The following is a 10,142-nucleotide window of genomic DNA, read 5'->3' as shown; positions in this document are numbered from 1 at the left end:
CCATCCCTCTCTCCCATCACCTCTCTCTCTCTCTCTCTCATTCTCTAAGCAATCCAAGCCCCAACGTCCAAGCTTCTCAAGCTTCCCATGAGGGAGCTAGTGTGGCGCACCTTCCTACCTCCCATCCCCACCATCCAAAGTCCATCTAAACCGTTGGAATCGTTCCCTTGGAGCTCTAGGTTGCATTGATGGAAGGAGTCCAAGATGATCAAAGGTGGGTATTCTTCTAAGGTTTGATTCATGTGATTTTGATGATTTGAGGGCCCACTTGTGGTGGGACCCATCTTGATGTATGCATTGTTCAAAGAGGGACCCATAGTGGCGGGGTCCCTCCACTACTCACATCTCTCTATCTCTCTCTCTCTCTCTCTCTCTCTCTTTTCCCTTTTGTGGCCCACCTTAATGCTTGATCCATGCCGTACATGCCGTGCAACCTACTTGCGTGTGGATTTCATCTACCCTTCTATCCATCTTATGAGACCCACATGAGGTATGTCTTATCCCAACCGTCCATCAATAGGCGCTGACCATGAGGTATGTGTTATATCAACACCACCATCCGTATGTGGGCCTGCCACGTGTACGTGACCCCACCTAGATGAATGTATGACATCCCCCCGTCCTGCCCTGGAACGTCCAGCAACCTTTGCTACTGGACGGTATAAAGGGAAAAGAACAAATATCAGTTTTAATTCCAAAGCCGGCCAGTCCCACTCACATGGACCCCTACCTTAATGTATGTATTCGATCCACACCGTCTACCCTTTTTCCCAGCCATTCTTAGGCGTTGAGCCGAGAAACGAAGTCATTTCAAATCTCTAGCGGGCCATATCATAAGAAAGAGTGTATATATTGTTAAAAATCTAATAGGGCCCACTGCGATGTTTCTATGCATAAAAAGATATTGAATATTGGGCTTGTTAGATGCGTCCTGGGGCATAGAACCCAGCCGACGGACTGGATCATCTTGATATGGGTCCCACCTATGTAAAACCTCAAAAAAATAAATAAAAATAAAAATATATGTAGTTGACGCTGCTGCTGCTAGCGTCCTGAGGCTTGTAATGGGCAGGGAGAGTGGGCCCCACCTTAGGCCCCACTATGATGCATGTGGAGCATCCACATCGTGCATATTGATGGTCCCCTTTCGACATGGGAATATGCCAAAAACCAGCCGTACACGGAACTCAGGTGGTCCACACCACTAAAAATCAGTGGGAGATTGAACGTTTACCATTGAAACCCTTTTTAGGTCAGAGAAGTTTTGGATCCATATGAAATTTGTTTTTCATCTTAATCCAGGTCTTTGTGACCGCATGGACAGGTTGGATGGAAAAGTAAATGTTATGGTGGGGCCCACCTTGGATGCATATAATCTATATCAACGCCGTCTGTCCGGTTCAGCACTAGGATGTGGGACCCCAGTAGTAGACAGCTGCTGAATTGACATCAGCAAGTTCCGAGGGTCCCACCTTTGTTGTGTGTATTATATATCCACCGCCTGTCCATTTCACGTGGCCCATCCCACACGTGTAGATGGGATCCACATTGATGTATTTATCATATCTGCACCGTCCAGATCTTCTGGACGGTGGCCACACCTTGATGTAAATGCTTTATATCCACATCATCCATCTGATTTCGCTAGGACCCTCTCGCTGACGTGCTGCAACCCAGCACGTGGGAGCCACTATGATGTACATGTCTCATCCCTGCCATCCACGTGGACATGGGGCCCATGTATTATATATCTAAACCGTCTATCTGTGGGGCCCACCACCTACTTAGCTGCTGTACTAACGTCAGCAGATCAGTGGTCCTGATCATGAGGTTTGTGTATATCTAAACCATCCATTTGAAAAGTGGGCTAGCAGGCCACACCAGCTATATGGCTGTTGTATCGACGTCAGCAAGCCGTGGGGCCCACATGAGTTATGTGTTACATCTAAACTGACCATCGGAGGGCCTCACCGGCTATATTACTACTGTAGATGACGTCAGCAAGTTTCGTGGGGACCACCAGATATATGTGTTGTATACCCACGCCATTTGTCCAGTTTTGTGGGAACCACTGTGAGGTATGTGTTCATCCAGGCCGTTCGACCATGTACCCCACCATGATATATGTGTTTCATCAATGCCGTCCATCTACTTTCTGTGGTGTGGGGTGTACTGAGATATATGTGTCTCTATTCACATCGTCTATTTGGACAGTGCTGATTGGAGCCGACCTTGATGTATGTGGCCTTCCATGATGCGTGTGTTGTATTCACACCGTCTATTCATTTAGATGGACATGTGGTCAACTTTGATTTATTTATTTAATATCCACACCGTTCAGATAGTGCTAGACAATGTTTGGACCATGCTGATTTACATAGACAATGTTTGGGTGGTGCTGATTTACTTGGGAAATTTTTGGACAGTGCTGATCACATTAGTGAACCATGTACCCCTATAATAGTGTACAGTGACACACATGATACACCTACAACTATTAAAATGAATTTTAGTGTAATCCAAGCCCACTTGAGGCCCATTGATGCGGCCTATCCATAAGAGCCATCATGATGTATTTTTGGCCCATGTGCGGGGCTCACCAAATTGTATTTTGGCCCATGTGACAGGGCCCATTGTGATGTATTCGAGGCCTATGGGTAAAGCCCATTGTGATGTATTCGTGGCCTAAGGGCAACGCCCATTGTGATATGTATTAAGCCCATGATGTGTGGCCCACTTGATGCATTCGAGGCTTAGGTATGTGACCCACTTGATGTATTCGAGACCCAGGTATGTGATGCATTTGATGTATATGAGACCCACGTGTAGGGCCCTCATGCTGTGTATTTGAGGCCCATGTGCAGTGCCTACCTGTCGTGTATATGAGACCCATTAATGCGGTCCACTTGATGTATATTGAGGCCCATGGGTCGTAGCCCATTATGATGTATTTAAGGACCAGGGGTCGTGGCTTATGATGATGCATATTAGGCCCATGTATTCGACCCATTATGATGTATATTAGACCCTTGTATGAGGCCGTGGGCCCACTGTATGTTTGGCCATATGTGGGCCACTCCTTGGGAGCAATGTTGGTTGGATGTCCACATTGATGGCCAATGATGGTTAAATGTCCACATTGTGACCTTCCCTTAGGCCTTGTTAGGCTATTCTCATTGATGTCGTTTGCCGATTCTGATCATCGAGGCCGATTATTGATCGATTCCGATTGTTGTGGCCGATTGCTGATTCCGATCATCGAGGCCGATTATTGATTGATTCCGATTGTCGATCCCGATTATCAATCGATTTCGATTGTTGTGGCTGATTGCCAATTCCGATCATCGTGGCCGATTCCGATTATTGATCGATTTTAATTGTTGTGGCCGATTACCGATTCCGATCATTGAGGCTGATTATTGATCGATTCCGATCGTTGTGGCCAGTTCTGATTATCGAGGCCGATTATCGATCGATTCCGATTGTTGTGGCCGATTGCCGATTCCGATTGTCGAGGACAGATATCGAGGCAGATTGTCAAGGCCCAATGTGATGTATATGCGGTCCGTATTTGAGGCCCATTGTAATGTACATCCGGCCTATGTTTGAGGCCCAATGTGATGTATATACGGCCCATATTTGAGGCCCGTTGTGATATGCATTCAACCCGTGTTTAAGGCCCAATGTGATGTATATGAGGCCTATGTGATGAGGCCCATTGTGATGCATTGAGGGCCAGACGATGGAGCCCATTGTAATGTATGTTAAGCCCATGTGAAAAGCCCATTGTGATATATATTAAGCTCTTGAGTGAGGCCCATGGTATTGTATATTTGACCCTTATGTGAGACTATGAATCCACTATATGTTAGGCTCTATGTGAGCCATTCCTTGGGGGCAATGTTGGTTAAATGTCCACATTGTCAAGGTCGATTGTCGATGCCGGTTATTGATACCAGTTTTGAGTATGTGACAGTATAGCATCATGATACATACCCATACGCATCATCTTCATGTTTGTTATGAGATGTGGTTGACCATTGCATATGTCATTGGGCAGGTTGTTATGAGACTCCCTGATAGATGGAGATTGTCTCACATGAGCGCACGGTATGCGCAGGATTAATGCATGACTGGATTGTATGACTTATGCATCTTGCATTGTGAGTTGTGATTACTATACGCCCTAGCGACATCAGGGTCATAGCCTCCACGGGCATATCGTGGATGGCCAGATGGGACACCAAAAATCTGTTATTAGCATCGAGCTGTCATAGATGACCCTGGGTGAAAATTTCTAAACCCTCTTGGTACCAGAGGACGCCTCAATGTCGAGATCGAGTAGATATATATTAGCGCATGAGGGTCGTATACCAGTAGGCTGCGTCTCCAACTGTATCGTAGTCGATTGGGAGGGGGTGTAGCCTTACCCGCCTGAGGGAGTAGGCAATGTTAGGCTGAGTCTAACCAGCTTGAGGAATGGGTCTGCTATCGACGAGTTGGGCCCGATATTGGTAGGTGGATAGTGAGTTCTCTTCCACTTATCCAGTTGTGCGCTTGATGGGGCGGCAAGCTGGTGCAGAGTGTACTAGACCCCGGTGATGATCCCAGAGATGAACAGTACTAATATGTGGACTTATTGGGTAGGAGTTGCATACTCATTCATACATTCATTCACTATCCACTTGGGCTGGTGGTGTGTAACTATTTGTTACGTGTACCTTCACAATGGCCAATATTTTGGTTGGGGCACGCGACTAACTTGAGATCAGGAGTTTACCACATTAAGTCTGACTATCCAAATTAGGTATGAGACTGGTTTGGATAGAAGTCTCTTGTGATGGACCCCATAGCCTGCGATACTACATACTATTATCCCGACTTCACACTCCAGCATGGTCATTCCATTCGTACCGCATATTGTATTACATCCGCGGCATGTGGCATTTTGGGTTACCGTGTTTCTACATTTATATAGTCTAGTTACAGTTGATGGTATTTGTGAACTCATCAGGAATTCCATATTGCATTGCATCCTCGACATCTGATATTTAACTTTTTATAACTCCTCATTCGCATAGTTGAATTGTATTGTGTACTTTGATATTGTTTGACTCATGGACTTGTCAGTATTTCCGCTTACTCTGATATTGTATGATTCATGATCTTACCAGTATTTCCGATATTGTATGGTTATAGCATTGTATTGAATACTTGACATTTACTTTGCACATACACTTACACCACCCTCTAAGCTTTCTATAAGCTTATGTACGATAAATGCGTGCCGGTGATGTTAGGTTGCAGCAGGGTGGAGCTTGGAGCATGTAGCTGACTTCTGGAGTTTTGATTTTGACATATGTATTTCTCTTTCAGCATTGTATTCAAATGCTTATATTAGTGGATATGTGATGATGATGTTGCCTTTGTGATTTGGGTAAACTTGTGATTATGCTTCTTACAAGATAAATGTACGTTGGAAAATTCTCCTTATAGAATCCCAGGATCGGAATCTGGCATATGGGCGCTAGAAGCCAAGAATGGGGCACTATGGAGGCTGTCGGTACCAGATTCAGCAATCGAGATTCCTATGAATCCGATTTTCGGGTTTGGGGCATGACAGCTGTGCACCAAACCACTGGCACGGTTAAATGAGCACTGACATGTGCTTATCCGAAAGAGGAAGGGATTTCCCTCCTTTCTTTTTTTTGAAATTTCGTCCGCTTAAAAGCAGATGAACAGACAACGTCCGTTTGGGAGGATTGTGACACATCATTGTATCTCATACGCATGATCCAAACTACCCACATTAAAGAGGACAAAAAACCCTACGATCCATGATCGATTTCACCCCATGGTTCGCACACGTGCGAGCACAAATGCCGATGAAAACGGGTTGTTTGTGTTTCTTCCCTTTCCAAAAATTAAAAGTCTCTACGCTGGCAATCCGTGTGAGATTTTCTCCTTCAATCCCGACCGTCCGGTATAAGCAATCTCAACCATCCGTTTCTATTCACACGAATTTGGGTTTTCGGTAGAAAACTGATGCCAAAAACCAAACCGCGACTAGTTTTGTGCGCCAACAGTTTCCTCCCTGCCACGGAATGAATCCAGGCCATCTAACCTCAATCTAATGGATTTGGAAGAGTTTAGGGCATGCCTAAAATGAGAAAGGATTGAGCAACAGTCGGTTTTATCCGTTGTTCGTGACCTTTCAATGAAAACCGGCCCGTTTCTTTCAAAGCTTGAACCCACCATCGAAACCGACCTGGAGCTTCGAAATATCCCTCCTACTAGCCTCCTTAGACTGTTCTTTGACGTCCACATGCCTCAAATCGAAGGAAGGTTGGTCGGAAAGAGTTTTACCATTGGAGGAGCTCATCTTCCTCACCAAAAACTACCCACCGCACGACCAATTGTAAACGTTGATTCGTGATTCATTCACCCACTAGGTAGGCATTGTCTATTGTCAATGGTAGTCCTGAAACAATCCTTTTTTTTATATATAAACCAAGTCAGTAGAGGAAACAGAGTAGCGTGTGAAGTTACTGACGAGTTGAGGTTGAGTCGACTCATTGACACTCGACTGCTATCACCTTGGTGGATCGCTGGTTGTCGTGTGTCAGGTTGTTAGATTAGTAGGGATTAACAAAAGAAGAAGAAGAAGAAGAAGAAGAAGAAGAAGAGGAAGAAGAAGAAGAAGAAGAGAGATAATAGAAGAAAGGAAGATGAGAAAGAGAGAGGGAAGGGAACTTGGGTGTAGCTGCTGCCCCAACCCATCTCAGTCGAGTCAAGCAGGACTCAGGCGCTGACTCGGTCCAGGTCTAGCCGGACATCCTAGCAAAAGAAGAGGATGAGGGAGTGAAAGGGAGAAGAAAAGAAAGAAAGGGAGAAGGAAAGAATGAAAGAGGGTAAAGAAAAGAAGGGGAGTTTGGGATGGTGTTGCCCAGTCAACTCGGGTGAGCTATTAGGTCGGCTCACCAAATGGAGTTGAGTTGAACAACGAAGTTAGTAGGGTCGAATCGACTCGAATCACTCGACTTAAGTTAATTTGATCTCCACGATGTTGAAATAGAACTTTATTCACATTTTTGAACTAATTAGAATTATTCCTATTAAATTGAGAAATTTAGATTCTCTAACCCTCACCTGAAACTATTTGATCAGATTTTGTTTAGATTTGATCTACTCCTAATTAGAGTACTTATGGTCTTGTAGGGTTAGTGTTCTCTCACCGGTTCATGGTTGAACTCGACACCGAGTTGGGTCAAATCAGGTGACTTATTCCCCTTGATTAGTAGGTAAAATCATTTCTATTAGAGTGATGTCCGGTCTCAAATCGCATTAGTTCAAGTGAAGTAAGATATTCAAAATCCTCAGTTAGGACTTTATTCAATTAAGTTGAAGCTGGGCCAAATTGCCCCTAGGGCAAGTTGAATCATAAATCAAGGTGATTTAGTCTCCAAGCTTCTAATAAATTTTAGATTAGGGTTTAAGTTGGGTTTAATTAAGTCAAATTTTGACTAAAATGTAAGGATTTGGAGTTTTTCTCGTTCTTGTTCATATTGGAATATATACTCGATTGAAGCTGCACTCTAAGGTGAGGACTTACCCTTTGAGCTTCTCACTTAAATTCATCAATCTGGATATAAATGATGCTTTAATTCCATGAAGTTAGTAGCTCTAAATTAGCTCATAGTTTACTTATCTTATTATATAATTTTACCAACATGTCATGTGACTGACTCATGTAATGAATAATTGTTGTCTCTTTAATGTTAACAAACATGAATGAATCGGTTGCAACATACTATCTCAAGTTATAGGGTTTGTTAATTAATTAAATGTGGTCATTTGTGATTATCTTATGGACTGAATGGAACATGTTAAGGTCTAGCCATCTTGTGGTTCGTGGTTGCCTCACATGGCATGGATCGCACTTTGCCTTACATGGCTTGAACCGTATGTTGCCTACATGGCTTGGATCGTCTAGTTTCCCTTTGTGGCGTGGATGGATTATTGGTGCCCCCTTATGGCTTAATGGCTACATTCACATATCGTGTTACGTCCTAGCCATCTTGCGATGTTCAGTCATACCATAATTTCTGAGTGGAGTTGAAGTTCGTTTATCGATTTTCTAGCCATCTTGCGGTATTCACGTACGATATGATTTCTGGGTGGTCTAGGGTTTGTATGTTGATTATCTCTTCATCTTACAGTGGTCAATCATACCATCATTTCCTGGTGAAGCTGAAGTTCACTTTTCGATTTTCTAGCTATCTTGCGGAGTTCACATACGACATGATTTCCAGGTGAAGAAGAGGTTTGAAGGTTGATTTTTTATTCACCTCATGAATTTCACTTGTACCATGATTTTCGGATGGAGCTGAAGTTCGCTTATCGCTTTTCTAGCCATCTTGCAGAGTTCACGTACAATGTGATTCTCATGTGTAATAGAAAGTCGTGTGATTGATTATTTGACTATCTGAATACATTTTCTTATATTGTGATTGCTACCATATTTTGCTTATGATGAGATTCTATTGATTAGTTTAGTTTTTGAGTATATGCATATGATTATGAAATGCCTTGTTTAATATATCTAAATTTCCGACTTGCGTTCTATATTGATTATGAATGATGAGTGCGCAATCTTAGAGGGTGTTCCTCACTGCGATAGTCATTGACACTATCAAATCGTAACATTTGATGCATGTGTAAAGCGAGCCGATGTTGTTCACTGAGTTGCTATGACAGATTGGGTAGCTGAGGAGCTAGACGGGGTCCCTGCGACCCATATTGAGCTCCACCATTAGATGATAGAATTCTATTTTTCTTATTTAATGAACTTTGTATTTGGAATTGTATAAGTCCTGTATGGGCGCTACATTTGGATTTTCATTATGGTTGGAATGTTTTTATTCAATGCATGGTTTACTCTAGCTTCGTTGATGTTAACTCTGATTCATGATTAAGCGGTTCAAATTCACATTGAATTTTATAGGCTAACACTTGGGTTTTTTGATAATGAGTCATATACTCGGGTTCCAAAAAGTGGGGTGTTACAGTTGGTATCATAGTGAGTCTAGATAACCAGGCCTTGGGAAAAATAGGACTTATATGACTTCAAATAACCTGAAGTTTCATTGATAAAATTTGAGACTTGAAGCTAGGTTTTACTCCCTTGGCATTAGGGTATTTTGTGAATCTAGAAACATAAATTTTAGAATCCCTTGTGATTTTTAGGCTTAGCCATTTGAACTTAGAAACAAGAACTTAGGTTCCCTTGTAAATTATAGTTATGTGATATTGGGAACTAAACTCAGGAACCGTAGGAAAATAAGTACCCACCATGCTGTGCATTAAATCAAACATAAGTACTCTATAAACTTAAGGAAATAGACTAGGATTTTGTAATTTAAATCCCCTGATCCATCTCTTTGATCAGAAACAGCATCTCTCATATGTTCCAACAAATGGAAATAATTAATAGTGAGAACTTAGAATTTGAGGTAAAAATTGTCAACCCTAGACTAGGCTTATTAAGACTAAACTTTGTAATTTAGATAAGTTTAGTAGATCTCAAACCCAGATTTTAGGTGTTGTGGAAAATTGGGTTAAACTCAAGAACTCATAAGTTTAGACCCTCTCTAATCCATCCATGGACACAAATATAAGCATAAAGATTAACATAGGACCTTACCTTTAGGTTGAAGGCTAGAAGATGCGTGGATAAGGATGCTTAAACGGTCATTTTAGGATCCTTGGAGTCTTGTTGCACCTAATTACAAAGGATGGGGAGTTGTCGAACACCCATCGATTTGAACAATATTCCAATTATACGATTCACATAAATTGTCTCGCGATCTTAGGATAAGACTTGAACTTATGAGGGCATAACCATGATGAATCCTTTCTTTTAACAAGATAATGGCCCCAAATCCCGTCGTTCAAGATCGCAGACTTTCCATTTGCTAACTTCGTCAACAGACGAGGTTGTTAGGGAAGAGAGTCCTGAGCGCTCTCCTGCACCTCCAGTTAGGCCAAGTAGCCCTATCTCAAATATTTGTTGGATTAGTTAAAGAAGAGTCTTTAATTTTGAATTGTGACAACCAGTCCTCGTGGGAACGATCTCGTAATAC

This window comes from Magnolia sinica, chromosome 6, assembly GCF_029962835.1.
Source record: "Magnolia sinica isolate HGM2019 chromosome 6, MsV1, whole genome shotgun sequence".
NCBI lineage: Eukaryota > Viridiplantae > Streptophyta > Magnoliopsida > Magnoliales > Magnoliaceae > Magnolia > Magnolia sinica.
Note: the sequence above shows the minus strand (reverse complement) of the source record.